The sequence below is a fragment of the Meriones unguiculatus genome, chromosome 18 (assembly GCF_030254825.1).
Source record: "Meriones unguiculatus strain TT.TT164.6M chromosome 18, Bangor_MerUng_6.1, whole genome shotgun sequence".
NCBI classification, from domain to species: Eukaryota; Metazoa; Chordata; class Mammalia; order Rodentia; family Muridae; genus Meriones; species Meriones unguiculatus.
The window spans coordinates 47,071,008-47,088,784 of NC_083365.1; the positions used below are offsets into that span (position 1 = coordinate 47,071,008).

At 40.9% G+C, this 17,777-nt stretch overlaps 1 protein-coding gene and 1 long non-coding RNA gene across 4 annotated transcripts in view; one reads left to right on the forward strand and one right to left on the reverse strand.

The window, feature by feature from the left end:
- The window catches only part of Ext2 (exostosin glycosyltransferase 2), a 141,748-nt gene that overhangs the window by 73,054 nt on the left and 50,917 nt on the right, over positions 1 to 17,777 (forward strand). The gene's annotated exons all lie outside the window — the stretch shown is intronic.
- Positions 3,250 to 16,088, reverse strand: LOC132648935 (uncharacterized). Its single transcript, XR_009587333.1, has 2 exons — positions 15,694 to 16,088; positions 3,250 to 6,165 (listed from the first exon to the last, which is right to left on the reverse strand). It is a non-coding gene; the product is annotated as an uncharacterized LOC132648935 (long non-coding RNA).

Sequence of the window (17,777 nt, forward strand, 5' to 3'; positions counted from 1 at the left end):
TCAGAGATCTGCATGCTTCTGTCTCCTGAGTGTTGGGATTAAGGGCTTATGCCTCTCAAGTGCTGGGTATAAAGGTGTGAACCACCACCATCTTAGAATTTAGAAAGCAACGAATTTACATGGAGCTTCCTGTCTCAGCTAGGAGTAAAGGCATGGGCTACCACTACCCTGCTCAAATTTTTTATCTTAGCTTCAAATTGTTAAATTTTAAATCTGTGTGTTTTTTTAATACTACACAACAAAATATCCTTTTCATTTAAGAAAAAAACTCTAGTCTTTATACGTTAGTTTGAACTGAATTACCAAGCTATCTGATGAACTATGGCCTCTCTTTATTCAGGAGATCTCCCTTGTTGGAATCTAATATTTATCAATGTAGATGGTATCCATAGCCTTCTCCTGTGGAAACACATATTCTGGCTTCCATTCTGAGGTCAACACATCTTTAAAATATATAGGCTTATTTAATTCAGCAATTTTTTTTCTATTTAATGTCTCTCTATAGCTGTTGTTTCTTTTCTATTAGCATTTAAAAGATTTAAAGTTAATAAAACACTGTGTATTCTATCTCTGGGATTCTTTATTATTCCTGTCTCTTTATTAATCATATCTTTTAAAGTGTGATTAGATCTTTCAATAACTGCTTGTCCTATAGGATTATTTGGTATTCCTGTAATATGCATTATGTTGTAATATGCAAAAAAACCTTCATTTTACTAGAGACATATGCTAGAGCATTGTCACTCTTATTTGTACAGGTAGCCCCATAATAGCCATAACTTCTAATAAGTGTATAATTACAGAATCAGCCTTTTCAGAACTTAAGCAGTTACCTGCTGGAATCCTGAATATGTATCTATGATATGATGTATATACTTTAATTTTCCAAACCCTGCAAAAGGAAACACATCAATTTGCCAAATTTTATTTCTTTGGCTATTTTTTGGGTTACTTTCTGCAGGTGATGGAGTTTGATTATACAAAACACAAGTAGGACATTGCCTTGTAATTTCCTTAGCTTGTTGGCAAATGATAGAAAAATCTTCAAACCTTTGCTGTTAACATGATGTTTCTTAAGAAATTCTGAGACTTTTTAGCATATTTCCTATTAACAGTGATCAATTTCATCATTACCTTTTGCTAGGGGCCTTGGTAGACCTGTATGAGATCTGATATATGTTACATATAATGGATGATTTAATTGAAAAAATAGCCAAGTCAATTCTGAATCATCCAGAATAAGCTCAGCAGTTTCAATATGTAAAACAACTCTTTCTGCATAATGAGAGTCAGTAACTATATTAAGAGAATCAGAAAAGTCACATAATACCATAAAAATGTCATACAACTCTGATTTTTGAACTGAATCATAAGGGCCCTGAGCCACTTCACTTATTTTTCCTGATTTATAACTTGTATTTCCTTATTTATTTGTATCAATATAAAATGTAGGTGCTCTAGAAATTGGTGTCCCTTTTACTGTACAAGGGAAAAATCCCATTAGTTCTTTTTATAAATTGAAGTCTCTTGCTTTTGGAATATCTGTTATTTCCCAAAAAACTACTATATGCTCTTTGCCAATCTTCATTTTCTGCTCATAATGAGGCAATTTCAGCATTAGTAAAAGGTACTTCAGTTTCTGCTAGGTTTATTTCCGCTAATTGACAAAGTCTTATTTTTCCTTTCAGAATCAAATTAGAAATCTTCTCTACATAGGTCTTTAATGTTTTACTCTGTTTATGTGCTTAAAATATCAATTCTAAGATACTATCTTCTCTCTGCATAAGAATTCCCATGGGAGAATGAGTAGAAGGCAACATAACCAAAATACAATCTAGCTTTGGAGCTAAATGATCCACTGCATTCTGTAGTTTCTTTTCTACCGGAGCCAATTCTCTCTCAGCCTCAACTAATAATTTTCTTCGACTATTTAAATCCTTATCACCTTGTAAGATTTGAAATAAATTACTAAGCTAATCCAGTTGTGGGCCATAGCCAGTTAATATATCTCAGCAATTTTTGAAAATCATTAAGAGTTTGTAATTGATCTCTCCTGATTTGTACTTTCTGTGGTCAAATTTTCTGTAAACATATCTTATATCTTAGATAACTGATAGAATATCCTCTTTCTATTTTTTTCAGGAACAATTTGTAATCCCCAGCAAGGCAAAATTTTCTTTACTTCATCAAACATTTTTCTAAGGTATCTGCATCTGAATCAGCCAGTAAGATATCATTCATATAATGGTAAATTTTAGTGTGAGGAAACTGTTCATGTGTTATTTCTAATGGCTATTGTACAAAATATTGACACAAGGTAGGACTGTTTAACGTCCCTTGTGTTAAGACCTTCTAATGAGAACTCTTTAGTAGGACCATTATTATTATAAGTTGGCACTGAGAAAGCAAACCTTTCCCTATCATGCTCATGCAAAGGGATTGTGAAAAACAAACAAACAAAAAAACAAAAAAACAAAAAAACGAAAGAAAACAGTGTCAGTTACTATCAAAGGCCATGACTTAGGTAATAATGGAGATAAAGGGATTCTAGGCTGTAAAGAGCCCATATCTGAATCATTTTATTTATGTCTCTTAAAATCTGTTCATGTCCTCAATTTTTCTGATTTCTTTTTTATAACATGGACTGGTAGATTTCTCAATGTGTTGAGCATTTAGCTGCTTCTGTACTACTTGTTCTAGTACCTTTAATTTTTTTTTCCATAGGCCATTGATCTACCCATATAGGCTTGTCAGCCATTTTAAAGTTAGGGCAGTTGGTACCTTAGAAAAGACCAGCACCTATTGTGTTCTGCTTATGGGCAACCAGGATAGTCTGTGACTCCTCAATAATACTTTTTAATATTTTTCTCAAAAGCATTCTTTATTTTATAGTTTGTTTCTGAGATCAGAGGGATGTTAATCTGTGTTTTTCCATTCCTGTAACAAATCATGTCCCCATAAATTCATGACTATATTAGTCTCAAATAGCTTTAATTTTCCTATTTGTTCTTCCTCAGGTTTTCCCCAAAGTCAAGGGCTTACCTTACCTATCCCTTGTTGATCTGCACTCCTTAGTTCAATGCCTGCGTTCTTTTTGGATTATCTCTAGAAAAAAACGTAATTAATGGAAAAGCCTTGCCTACGGTCCTTTTTCAAATGGCCATGCTTACCACATGGCCATTTCGATTCCTGTTATTTGAAGGAACATTTCAACCATTCTGTTTTACCAATAAAGACTCAGGAGCCGGATGCTGGGGTGAAAACCTGCTAGCTCAGAGAGGCAGAGAAAGTAAACAGCTGACCTTCCTTCTCAGCTCAGGTCTGGTTGGCAAAAACCCAAAAGGCTCACTAACTCAGCTGACAGCCCAGGAGCAAAAGGCCAAAACAAAACAAAACAAAACACCCAAGGCCAAAGGCTTGCTAGCTGAAAGCCCCAAAAGCCAAGGAGCTGAGGAGTTGAAGTGTAAGCTAAAGCCAGAGCTTGAGCTAATTGTCTTTTCTTCTTCTCCATGACCTCTTAAATACCCCTCAACTCAAAGTCCTTCCTACTCTTTAATCTCTGTCAGCTGGTTTCTAGCTCCACCTCTTGACCTAGGGTTAACTTTATTAGATCCGTTATACAGAGAGTTCTTATATTAAAGGTGTGTGCTAGGGCTGGTTGAACCACACCAAAATCACCTGTTTACAAGAAACAGAAAGTTCTTGGATTAAAAGTGTGTGAGAGGTCTCAACCACACCAAAGAAACAGGGTTTTACAGTTCACAGTTTTGGGGATCATGATGGGATCAAATGTCCTGCAAAAGATTCCTAATTTCTTTTTAGAAATTACTTCTATGAGATTAGCATCATAAACATGAGATAATATCAGCCGTAACTCTAATCCATTACTCTATTGGTGCTGATCTTGCCTTTAAAGGTCTTATCACCCTTTGGAATTTTGAGTTCACATTTTCAAAAGTGAAAGTTTCAGTTAGTACCTTTCTGCTTAAGGAGTCTGATACAATTCTATTTATAGCTGAAGTCAATCTTTGCAAAAAAATCAGTAAAGGCTTCTTTTGGGCCTTGTATACTTTTAGTAAATGACTCAGACTTCTTTCCTCATTCTTCATCCTTATCCCAAGCATTTAAAGCTGCTAAATAACATAGTGCCAAGGTATGATCATCAAATTCAAACTGCCTTTATAAATCAGCATATTGACCTTCACCTAGCAATTGATCCTGGGAAATATCAGTACCTCTGTCCTGATTTCATTGTTCTATTACCTTTACTTCCTCTTTCCACCATGATTGCCATTGTAACTAAGAATCATGTTCCAATATTGCTGTTGTCATATCTTTCCAGTCTTGGGGGATAATCCTGTTCTGAGCTGACCAAGAATTTCACATCTTCTTAACATAGGTTGATGCAATACCATAGGAGATGACTGATTCCTTAATCTCCTCAAATCCAATATGTCTATAGAATTCCATTTAAATTCCGTATAGCCTATCATCTTCTGGTAGGTTGTATATAATAACTGGATATACTAAGGCTGGTTTTCTAGCAGCCTTAAGCCACCCCCTTCCAGTTTCATTATGCTATGGTGTGGTAGGTTCTAGTCTAAATTCCTCTGTTTGTGTCTGAGAATTTTCTTTATTCTCATTTATAGGTCTTTTTAAAGCTTATCTAAATCCTTTTGTCTCTGTCAGAGTATTTTTATTCTCATTTGTAAGTCTAATTTTCCTTCTAAGGCTTATATCTTATCAATGCACTTTTCACACTTTTATTTTTCTTGTTTCTCCAAAAGTTTTTTTTTCTTAGAGCAAGTACAGAAAGCCATATTGACTATTAAGAATACATTTAAAAACAGCAAAAATGATATTAATCATAATTGGTATTGAATTAATTTCGGTTATGTTATTTAGCTTTTCATTTAATGCTTCTGTTAAATCCTGTGTACAGAAAGCTCTTGGATTAAAGGTGTGTGCTAGAGCTGGGTGAACCACACTATAATCACCTGTTTACAATGAACAGAAAGTTCTTGGATTAAAAGTGTGTGATAGGGCTCACACCAAACAAGAAACAGGGTTTTACAGTTCACAGTTTTGGGGTTCACAGTAGGATCAAATATCCTGCAACAAGATCCCTTGGCCTTTCGGGGCCACGGCCAGGCTTTCTTTGGCTCTGCCTCAGTAATCCCAGCACATAGTTCAAGGTTCTCCAAAGTAAGATTTGAATGAGATTTTCTCATAACCAGGTCATTATAGTTGTAGATTAGAAACAAATGGCCACATTGCTCCTGCCAGAGATTGACACTTGATTTTTATCCCAACCCCCCTTTTCTCTCTCTGCAATATTTATTTATTTTATGATAAAAAAAATTGTATTGTTTTACACATGCATTCAAGTAGTCACATAAAAACTGGAGCCTGTCCCCAGGCAGCTGCTTTCAACAACTCCCACTCTCCTCTTGTTGCCTTCCTTCTTCCATACAAAATGCTCATAATGAAATTATTAAATTATTACCTAAGAGACATCTCTTCCAGTTTGTCCAAATTGATGCTTTTTCCCCATTCTCTCTGTTTTCCATGTGGGGTGTGTGTGTTGTTTCCATTGTTTTTTTGTTTTTGTTTTTGGCTGTGCATCTGACACGCACTGATGTGTCATCACTTTTCATTAAAGTGGTTTTTACCTTACGCATAATTGGGGCTCTGAATAGAACTTAAGATTCCCTATTTTCCAGGGAATTAATAGCTACTGTTTTCTTTCTGCTTTGCTTCATTCTATTGTAGATGGTTTGCTCTAACCACTCTGGTTAAGACAGTAATATGGTCAGCTCAGGTAAAGTCCAGGCTTCTTTGGTTCTGGAGCCTTAGGGTCTCTGTTTACCCTGATCTTCTGCCATGCCGGAATTCTCTTTCTTCTCTGCATTGTGATGTTTCCTGTTCCAGGGACTAGCATCTTTCTTTTTCTGATTTCTTCCTTCCAAAAGAGGCAGCACCTGAGAGAGGAGGTAAGGAGAAGGGGAGGAGAGAGAAAGAGAGAGAGAGCATGCACCTCAGTATCTGGAAATGTTCTTAGTTCCCATGTGATCAGTGGTTGCACTCAAAATTGTGGAGGTGGCAGATTTTATCCAGAACTTTTAAATCACTGCTCTGTTGTCTCTTGGTCTTCCCATGTAATATCTGAAAGAGAAACATGTTTGTTCTTAGCTTTTAACATTACTCTACACACACACACACACACACACACACACACACACACGCCTGACAACTTCTGTGTTCTGAAATTTTAGAATAATATACTCTCTCATGAGTGTTTTGGCAGACAATGCTGATTCAGGCTCTTTCAAGCTGGAAACCCACGCCTTTCAGTGTAGAGGCATTTTCTTCTTATATATCTTCTGTTATTTCCTTCTGTCCTTCCTTTCTCTCTGCAGCATCTGCCACCTGGGTGGTGAATGTGTGGATTAGCCCTGCTTCTTTTCTTGCTGGGCCTGATCTTTCTGTTCCCCTTTCTGTGACATTTTCTTCCTTTATATTTTAACTTTTCTCTTTATTAAAAAAAAAACAACAATCATTTTCTATTTCAAACTAATCTTTCATATCAGTTCTTATTTTGAGGATCCATTATTTTCCATCTCTGAAGATAGTGTTTATGGTTTTATTTACTTACATTCTTTCCTTTTTATTTCTTTTCTAACTTTTTATTTGTTCTTTTGTAGTGAAAGCTTTCTTTAAATCCCTGGCCAGTGGTGGCCTCAGCCCTTGTGAGTGAGGTACGGAAAGCTGATTGGAAGCTCTGGGCTTAGATCAGCTTTGCTCAGTCCTACAAGGCTGGGTATGTCCTCAGCTGGTCTTCTTTATATGCTAGAATCCCAAAGAATAGGCTTCAGTGCCAGGGAAGGATTGTACTAGTAAGGCAAGGGTAAGCAAGCAAAGAGGAAAAGAAAGCTTCCTTCCTTCTTCTATGTCCTTATATGGACTTCTAGCAGCAGGTGTGGCTCACATTAAAAGTGTGTCTCCCTGCATCAAAGGTTTGGACTAGAAGTGGATTCACCCCCTTCAAACCAAACAGAAAATCTCACAGGTATGCCCTCCACTTCTGGATATTCGTTCATTCCAGATATAGTCAAGCTGACAACCAAGAATAGCCATCACACCCTACCTCCTAGTCTTGGGGACTGTGAGTCTGGACTCAGACTCTTTTGCCCCATAGAACACACTTCCCTCTGCAAAGCTTGGGGATGCATTTGGCCTATCTGTGCCTTAGGCATAAGGGATCTTTGACCAAGTGTTCTTATTTTGTCTATAATATGCAAAAGTATGTATTCTTGTTGTGCCAGAGGACACGGAGCATCCGATTGTCCTGTTGTTGTGTTGGTGGCTCTGGATCACAGGTTTTTTCTAGGGTTTTCCAGTGCATTCTTACTGTTTCTTTTCTTTCTTTCTTTCTTTTTTTTTTTTAACTGTGTCATCTGAAGGAAATAGTGGCTTTCCAAACTGTTAATGTCATTTTACTTTTCAAATTCGCACCCTCTACTTTGAATCCCATGTGGATTGTTGCCCGAGCAGCCTTAGCAGGCTGCCAGTGGGTCCCTGGTTCTGAGCCTGTGCTCTCCTCTTCAACCTTAGTGTCATGTCAGTTATTTTGGAAATTTTCCATTCATCTATGCTATGAGTGCTATTCATCTGCATTTCTCACTAATCATCCCTTCTAGAATCCTGTTTTTCACATGTGACTATTTTCCTTCTGTTTGTTGTTTCTCAGGTTTTCCACAGTTCAGGTCTCTGTGTTGAATATGTTTTACAGCTATTCCCCCATTTTCTCCAGCTGTGACTGCAGCGAGTTTTTTTCTATCCACTGTGATTTCAACTGCAGTAGTCATTTGTAGTTCATTTTGGTAGCTTTAATAAAATCTGTCTTGGCCCTTCTGTTTCTGTTTTTAAGACTGGATCTCACTGTATAGTATAGGCTGACTGTGAACTCTGAACCCATCTAACTCCCTTTAGTTTCTTTTATGTCTTGAAGAATCTGAGACATTTACTTGATAGTCTCTGCTTCTCCAGTTTTCTGAATTCCTTGTGAGGTCTCATGTTGTCATTGGTCAACTGTCGTTTGTTTTGGTTGTATGTTTGCATAGAGGCTTTATAATTTTGTTGTGTGTGGTGTGTATGTATGTGTGTGTGTGTGTGTGTGTGTATGAAAATTGTTGCAACTTGAACAAAGGATATTTTCCAGGGGACTGACTGTTCAGTCTGTTTTATTCCATTCATTCATTTCTTCATTGTCTGTTTATTAGTTAATGAACTATTGCTTCTTTAGGTTCTCTAGAATCACTTTCCTGCATCAGCTCCTCAGCTGGAGTATCCACACCTTCACATAGACTCTGTGAAGCCCAAACCTGCATGAAGGCTACCTTCCATTAAACTTTTCAAAGGGGAGCCTCTGTCACTACCCGAGCTCAGGTCCGGAAAGAGGAATGCTGACTTGTTCCTGGTGTCTCCTTGTAGGTGGTTTTTCCCACTCCTTTTCCTTCGTTGATCACTCAGGCTTTGTGTCCAAGCCTCCCTTCCCACTCTCTCCCCCTTTGGCCCAAAGCCAATGAAGCTGAGCCTCACTGCGCACAGCCATAGCCTCTGCCTTCTTGGGTGCCGCTATGCACCCCAGCACCACTGTCTCTCACTCCCCTTGAGTTTCTGTTTTGTTCTTGGCCTCAGGGATTTCCTTTTTTCTGTCTCAGCTTTACAGCAATAGGATTTTTTTAAAAGAAAGACCCCATGTGTTTCAGCTTCCAAAATTTGTCAGACCTGGATCCACCATTGTGTCCTTCCATGTTCTCTTTTCCTTGTGGGTTTGTGCCTTCTTTTTTTCCCCCAGGAAGAAACAGAGGAAAACACAGTAGACAAAACATGTACCTTAGTGAAATTCCAGAGAATTAGGAAATGGCTGTTCCTTCCACCTTCCCGGCTCTTGCCATATGCTATGCTCCTGTCAGCCATACAAAACCTCTGATTTTCATGCTCATAACTGTGGTGGTGCTTTGAGCTTGAATGTCATGAGCTATAATTTAATCAATCCCAAGAGCGCCTATACAATCTGCCGACCTTGCTGATAGAGTTAGCACATGAGTCTACACGTGTGTTCTTTCAAACTGCTAGAATTTTTCAAGCAAGAGATAGTTAGGTGAGACTATAAATTTACTTAGCCTCACATTAGAAGTAGTGGCTTAATAGTCTCATTACTGTCTTGGCCTTGTTTGTTGGAATCAAGTAATTATGGATTTTTTTTTTCATGGAGGTCTTTCTTTAAGATGTTGTCATTATCCTTGTGAAGTCTCAGGGTGATGGTTGTGTGTAAGACTTTGTTCTAAAAATAGTATACAAATACTATTTTTACAAATTTTGTGTGCTCTCCCTGTCAAACAGTGGACTTGTTACTTTTAATATAGCAAATTGTAAACCAATAAAATCAATGGTTGTTATTTTTACCAATATCTTAAGCAGTCATATCACAGATATATTTAGAGAAATTTATTGCTTGCAGACTGTTATAACTCATGAATTATTGAAAGTATCAACATCTGGAATCTTCTCTTTGCTCATTCCAAATTCTTTTAATATGGCTTATGTTGAGCTGTTTCACTGGCTTCTGTCCATCCCACTGATGGAGGCCACAGCCAGATGAGGGTTCTTATAAATGATTGCTTTCTTTTCCAAGCAATAGGAAGATGAAATGTCAACTTTTTCCTCTACTACCTGAAAAGCAATCAGTGGCCACCCTTCCTGCTCTTCTTGACAGTAGTTTGGCACTATAAACGAAGAATGGGCATCTGGCCAGATGCAAAATTCAGGGCTACACAGAGAAAATATTGAAGTGGCTAAGCTTCAGATAATAGCAGGAATTTTCAAGAGGGAGTCAGGTGGGTTTAACCCCTGAGCCTTCAGTAAGGTAAGTGTGGCCCAGACATTTCTGAATTGTGCGTTTAATCTTCCTTTACTGCTCACGATCTGCGTGACTTGAAGTGGCTGAGGGACTCTCTCTGCAGCAGTTTAATTAGCCATAGACCTAGGCTTAGGGATGCTAATTGCTGCAGAGGAGTTGTACCACAGTCAATTCCCAAGTACTTATTGATGCCTGGACCTTCAAAGAAAAGGACATTTTGGAGTCAAATCTGAGTTTAAGAGCATTCACTAGGTTTTTTACCTCTTTGAAATTCATTCTTCATTTGTAAAGTAGGATTAGTCTAGCGTGATTCATAAGTAAGATAATTATGAAAAGTTAGAGGTATAATCTCCAGGAAGACTTGTGCAAATGGCACAGTACTTTAAAAAGTTGTTACTGCTATGGCCACTGATGCAGTTGATCCTCAGCATCTGTGGGGCATTGGCCCCAGGATCTCCACGGATGCTAAAACCACTGATGGTTAAGCCTCTAGTGTATAGTGGTATACTTGCACACAATCTGTGCTCATTCTCTTATAGACAGCTAATCTCTAGATTGCTCAGAGTGCCTGATTCAGTGTAAATACTTTGAAACATCAGTTTTACTTTATTGCTCAGGGAATAAGAACAAGAAAGAAAAGTCTCTACATGTTCATAACAGATTTAGTGATTCTCTCAAGTGTTTTCAACCCACACTTTGTTGAATCTTTGTATGCAAGAACCACATATACAGAGGTCAGGCTGTATAGTGCTTTATCATATAGAAACATGAATTTAGAACTGGATGGGACTCTGTAAAGAAAAACTGAAATTTACAAAGGGACATTCTTAGTATTCAGGTGACAGTCTTAAATATTTCTGTCGTGTGGTCCTTTAACCCTCAACAGCACATTCGGCTTGCTCGGCTCTTACAGGTGGAGGAACTGAGACATGTTTATTTCGGGACCTTCCACCTGGGCTGGGATGTAGTTCAGTGGCAGAATTCCTGTCTGGCATTCACAAAGCAGTCCATAGCACCACAGAATCATTATCACCGTTACTCAACATATACTGACAGACCACATCACCTTTTGGTGAGGAAACAGAGGTCTGAAGAAGTATAGGCCTGTCCTGTGTGGAAATTCTGTTTCTGTCATTCAGCTCTAATTGTTTTCAGCTTACACACAGGTTGGCCCTCAAATTAAATGAGGAACATGGTGGTGCATGATTAACTTGGCCATGTAAATGTAGAAAGATTTCTCCCAACTGAGTAACCAAACTACCACATAAGTATTATGGATCAGTTTTAACCTGTTGCTGAGCTGGTGTGAAAGGCTCCTGAGCCCCCAAGCAGATTGGCTCTTGGTGCCCTGGATGGATAGGTACACTGTGGAAACCACAATCTTTGGTGGTCTGAAGATTCAGTCTGATATGAAGTGGGGGTGGGGGGTGGGGAGCAGGACTTGTTACCTGTGACCCATTACACAAAGACATGGAGAGCTGTGTCTGTGGTGACAGGAAGAAGTCAACTGCCTAGATAGGCCCAGTGCTAAGAGCTGTGCTCACAAACCATCCACCCTGTTTAGGCTGTGTGCCAAAGTCATACCATGAGGCTAGTCCAAATAAGCTTTGGGAGGGAACTGCCTAGAGCATGGCCCTGCAACTCAGACCCTGTCTTGAGGAATTTATCTTTAGTCTGGGTCTCAATCCTTTCAGTCAAACTTGAAGAGAAGTGAGTAGCTCCCTCATCAGAAACCACAAAATCATGAAGCCTGAATAAGAGCAGCAGAAACTGAGCTGTTGAGACTCCCAGTTTAGATTCGAGTATCAAATCCAAAGAAATGGTTAGAACAGAGCCCAGAGAGACTGGGGTGGAAGCTGTGAGGTGATGTGGAGAATAGCTCTGTACAGATGACACACCCACTTAGAGCTGCAGGAGAGGAGAAGCAGAAGAGAAAGAGCCTTTTTTGGAAAGGAAGGTGGCTGAGAATTTGCAGAACTGTCACATGGTGCCAGGCCCCAAACCTAGCAAAACTAAAGAAACCACAGGCAAATTATTTCAAATAAATGTGTGGATAGGAAGCCATATTGAACCTGGTCTCCAAAGAAGACCCCATACATCCAGAGGACAGAGAAATGTTTGAATTCACCCTCATCACTGCGGCTGTCAGTGTCTTCAAACATGGAAAAGAAGATATGTGGTCAGAAACATTCCTCTCAACCATGTCACGTGGAAGCATATGAAGAAATGCCTGGAGACGGGCAGTAGGAACTCCAGACTGGCAGCCCCATTCTCCGTAGTTGACAGTTGCCTCAGTCTTCTGGACTTTGATCTTTATCTCCCATTTGTCTGTTTCATGTGTGTGTCATTAGTGAAATTTGGCCTTTGGCATTATTCTTGTTTTTCAGAGAAAACAGTTATTATTTGGGAGGCAGCAGGTCGACTCCAGATTTGTCTTCAAATCTTTCCTCTGTGAACTAAGAAATCTTGCTTGGAGACATGCTTGGGCCCATCAGCGAGCTCAAGAAGAAAGCTGTGGGTAGTCAGGGCTGTAGAGGTTTAACGGTTAAGGCAGCAAGGGCCACATTACTGATTGCCCCTTTCATATCTCCCAGTAACCATTAACATAAATATCATCTCACCATTTTAGACAGGGGACACCACCCTTGTGCGAGTCAGTAACATGATAGGAACTCTTAACCCTCTCATGGCTTCCTTTGCTCTGGAGGCCTTGGCTCACATTCACCCATAGTCTCTTTGAGCCTGGGTGAGGAAGGAAAGGGTTAACTCCTGTCGGTGTTGCCCTTTGACCACTGCAGGATAAGAGGCATGATGAAATACTTTTCAAAGTCTTCTGTGGAAACACATCATGCATAATTGGAGCAAAAAAGAATAAATCAAAGCTTTCTCCCCCCCCTTAGTCTGGTAATTCATAATTGAAACCACATTGAGGTAAGGGTTGATAACTTCAAAACAACAAGACTGCCCTTTCTATCAAGGTAGGAATAGGTAAGGCTACTCATTACAGGGGCTCCAGGCTTCTGTGTAATAGCCAGTCCTTCTTCCTCTCTTCTCTGACATCTCACTTTTCGCTCAGGAAAGTACCTCTGTTTACATCAAATATAGGCTGACTCAAATGTCCTTCCAAGCCTCTTGTTTCTGCATGAAGTTATTCAGAGGGACATAGAGCGTCTCTGACGTGGTGAGCAATGAGGATTGGGTTTCCAGTGGTCCTTGGCTTCTTCTCTGCTAGCGTTAGGATTGGTCAGGTTGACGGAGGCCTGTAATCAGTCATGAAACAAAGCTTTCTCCCTCTTGATTCTTACAGTCCTCGAGTCAATGGAGCAAGACCCTCTCAGAGTATACAGTAACCATGTCTAGGATGGCTTTGGGCTACCATTATCTCTGATTCTAAGAACTCCTGGACAGGCCTGCAGAAGGGCAGGGACACCTTCAGCTGGTGGCCTGAATCTTAGTCTTTTGAAGGAGAACCATTAGATTGCCCTTGACTTTAAGCTAGGTCTCCCTGAGCGTCTCTTGCAAGGCTTCCTAAAACCTGAGCCTGTTAGAAAGGAGCCCATAAGCCTTCCACTGAAATGATGGCAAGCACTTCCCTATGGCTGGCATTAAGACCAGACAGTTGCCATGGCTTTTATGAACTACTTTTGTGTGACTGCAGTTTAACAACAAAAGGTTTCTTTATGGAATGTCCATAGCAAATATCCAGCGTAGGGTGAGGCAAGCAGAGGGGGAAATTAGGTGAGAGAAGAGCTAAGCATTTTGGCCAAAGTCAAATATTTGTTAAAACAACACCTACTTCTTCATCCATCTCCTAATGTCTCTGGGCGAGCAGTGATTTGATAGGTTTGGAAATTACCTTGGTACCTACCATCCTAACTCATTGACAGCGTTACCTTTACTCCTGTCTCTACTGCTAGGTGCATCTTGCCATTAGTGTAGACCTAATCAGGCACCAGGGTTAATTGCCAGCATTATTTGCTTTTTCCTGGCAGAAGCCGGCGTCTTGAGTAAATTATGGAGTTTTAAACTTGCCTGATTTCCTGAAGAAAGTGGGGTCAAGAGGTCCCAGACTGTAGACACTCTCTGTGACCAGCCAGCAGGAGTCAGTCCTGAAAGGTATTTCAGAGGTGACTAAATGCCATTTTTTTTTAATGTCTTTCTCCATTGGGATATTTCTCTGGATTTGGCTTGTTGACCTTATTCCAGTGACACAGAGCTTCAGCAAAGGCATGTGCCCCAATTAAAAGCTGCCGTTGCTCCACCCTGCTACTGAGCTTTGCAGCCAAATGGGATTTTGTTTAAGGAGGGGGTGGTGCTTGGTGCAGAGGACCATTGCTACCTGTGAACTTTAAAGGTAGCCATGTTCACTCCTCAGTGAAACACCACTCAGGAGAAGAGAGCTTCACAAGAAGCAAGCCAATCGTAGAACTCAAAAGTCCTGTTAGGTGAGACCCCTCACACTATGGGTTCAGCCTTTCTGACATCACCCTTCAGTACCCTCCCTTTGCTGAACCCTGCACAAGCTGCTCAGGTAGCTGCCCTCCCCTGTTTCTCTCTTCTGCATCTTGCCTTTCCAGGATAGGGGGTGTTGTTGGACTTCTGCTTGCTACTGTGAAATCCTGTTTGATACTCTATTGTACTGCCTGCTGTTTTGCATTGTATTTACCACTTTACCCCACTGGCTTCCCCACCCAATTTACCTCACTGAAGTGAGAGTGGAGAATGTGTTCATCTTTGCATCTTGAACACTGGTCTAGGCTTGAGGATATGATTATGAAATGTAGACAGAATGAATGTATTTCTGAAGCAAAACTGGTAGGAATGGTTTCTGTATTGCCAGTGCTTTGTGGCGGACAAAAACACACAGTGGGAGGAGCAGGGTGTGTTTCGTGTTTGCTTTAAACTAATAGCCATATATTCTATCCTAAGTGTTTGTATACACAATCTCATTTAAACATCTTTCCATGGGGAAATAGGTATTGTCATGGTCCCATTCTTAGAGATAAGGAAACGGCTGCTGACAGAAATATGTTTTCATGTCATAAAGCTAATCAATGGCAAGGCCCCTACTTCAGTTAAGCGTTGCAATAAAATCCCATACTTCTGAACATGGTGAGATTCTTGGGAAGCACTTTGAAGATGGATTAACAAAGTCGGAAACTATTTTTAAAACTCATGCTTCCTGTCTCTACATAGGAGACAATGGAGTGGGGCTTGGGTGGTCATATATAACTCTTCTGTTCTCCAGCTTTCAAATAGCAGCAGGCCCTGCCCAGTCACTGGATGCTATGTCTCCTGCCTTCACAGAGCCTTCAGTGTAGTTAGAACAGCAGCTCAGAAGGGAAAGAACAAATCATGGAAATAAAAATAGTGTATCTGGACGAGCAGCAGATGTAGAATTCAGGTAAGCCAGGACATGGGAATGCTGGTGAGGCTGGAGAGGAGGCAGGATTTCACATAGAACCAGTGTGCTGAAAGCCCTGAGATTGCTTCGACAGCCCCACTTTTAAGACATGGGAAAAACAGCTACACAAGATCAATCATTGCTCTACTTCCCGGTATCTATGGATGCCCAGGACTGTATATTCCCCTCTTTTGTGCCGAGTAGCACCACCTAGAAAGGTAACAGCAGTGTCACAGGGATTTAAGAGAAAACCCAAGGCACAGGAGACATGAAGTACTTCGCCCAAGTTGCACAGCTATTAAGAAGGTGAAACTCAGATTGAGGCCTCATGATCCCCAAACTTGCTCCAAAAGCGCTGACTCACCCTGGGCGTCCTCGCCGGGGCCCTGGCAGCAAGTCCACAGTAGAGCGATGTCTGACTCTGGTGGGTCTGTAGCTCACATGTGCCTCCTGTGCTCATCGCAGTCTCTGGGGTTCCAGGAAAGGGCTGGCGAGATTCCCGCCCCCTAAGCTCCTTTCCATCTGCCCCATGTGCTGCCCTCCCCAGTGCTCCAGCTCTGTTTGGGATATAGGCCAGCAGTGTGGGAAATGACAATTCTTCCCAGCAAACCGCCTCTTTCCTTCTTCCCTTCCCTGACCACCCACTTCCTAGAGGTTCCCAGGGGGGAGATCTGTCATCTCACCAGGGACAGTTCCTTCTCCTGGCAGCACCCTGAAATCAGAGGTGGGTGTCCTCAGGGTACCTCTGGTTAAATTCCAAGGTGCCTGACCTCTGAAGCCGGCTTTGCATGTTTCTGAACCTTTCTCTGCCCATGCTGCACAGCCATCCAAGTACATTGGCATTCTCCCCCCTCCTCCCACAGCACAGACCTTGTTTTGTTGTTTTAATCGTTTTTCCTTCTTTGTCTGTGGGATATTTACCTTTGCAAATTTATGTGCCCACTTTGCCTCAGGGTTGTATGTGTGGTGTGCTTTTGTATATACTTTCTGCAGTTACAGTTCTTGAGGGTAGAGTCTTGCTTATTGGCCCAGAATTGATCATAAAGATCAAGACTCGCTAGGACTTTTGTTTTAGTGAAGAGGTAGATATATCAAATGCTGGAATTCCCTTCAGCTCTACTCTCTGAAGTCCCACCCAGCTGAGTGTGTTTATAGAACATGGGAGGGGCTGGTGTTCCAGAGTAGAACTGCCTGAGCTGTTTGGATTCCATCACTCTCGGGTTAGATCTCCTTGTACACAATTTGTGGTCTCTAGCCCTAAACTTCCATCACCTGTGATCAGAATAGCCTTGTCTTGGGGGTTAAGTTTCAAAGGAGCTAATGCATGTGAAACCCCAGCATGGCACTTAGGGTTGTTCATCCAGTCTTGCCTAGTTCCACACATTAGGTAGTCTTATATGTTTCTTCATTTCAAATACTGTTTTTCCAAGTGGACTGTAAGGCATATAATTTCTGGGCATGTAGGTCTGGATGGCGATGGCAGAGAGCACCTGGACAGTCCTGGAGGAGTATTTGTGACTTAAGAATAAATAAGGTCACTTGCAGACTTTTTGGCTCCATACAAGTCAGGACAAAATGAAGAATGAGTTTTGAAGCAGAAAACACAAAGGGTTCCTAGGAAGAAAGCAAGATTCTAGGGTATTGACACTAAAATCCAGCCACTGTCCTCAGACTACAGCTCAGGGTCAGGGTGATGTCATGGCTATCTCAGCTGTACCTTCTAACGATGGCCACCTCTGGCCACATAGGCTTTAATATCCTGGTCACATTAGGGCTGCAGGAATCCCACTCAGACTCCCTGAGTTCCCATCCCATGTGTACTCCATGTGTTTGTGTACATTTCCTAGCCTGTGCTTTCACATCTGGCAGACAGCTGTTATCACATGTGTGGTGATGGGTGTCCATCAGTGGCATAGATGAGATTGATAGGGTACCACGGGAATCCAGAGACTAAAGGGCTATAGGGAAGTGCGAGGCAGCCAGGATGACAGATGGGACTTTTCACATTCTGCTCCTCATGGAAACTGCTGTTCTGGGCTGTTGACTTGCTAACGTACAATTGTGGGCCTAGTTAATGACACTGATTGTATACTTACAAGACAGTTAGATTCGAAATGGTACATATATTTTATCACATTTTGTAAAAAATAATGTAGCATATCAGAACCATTGAATTCTGTATATGTATAGTGTATATGTGTGCATGCAAGATTGGGAGGGAGGACCGGGTTTCACTTGCCTATTTTCATATACAGAAGCCAGTGGAGGACATTAACTATAGGTCTTCAGATCCACTCTATCTTATTGCATGGAGACAGGGTGTCTCACTGAGCCTGGGCTCTACTTTTGAAGTATCCTGGGTAGCTAGGAAGCCCTAGGAATCCTTCAGTCTCAATTTCCCACAGCACTGGGGTTATAGGTGCCTATGGCTATACCCAGCTTTTTTTA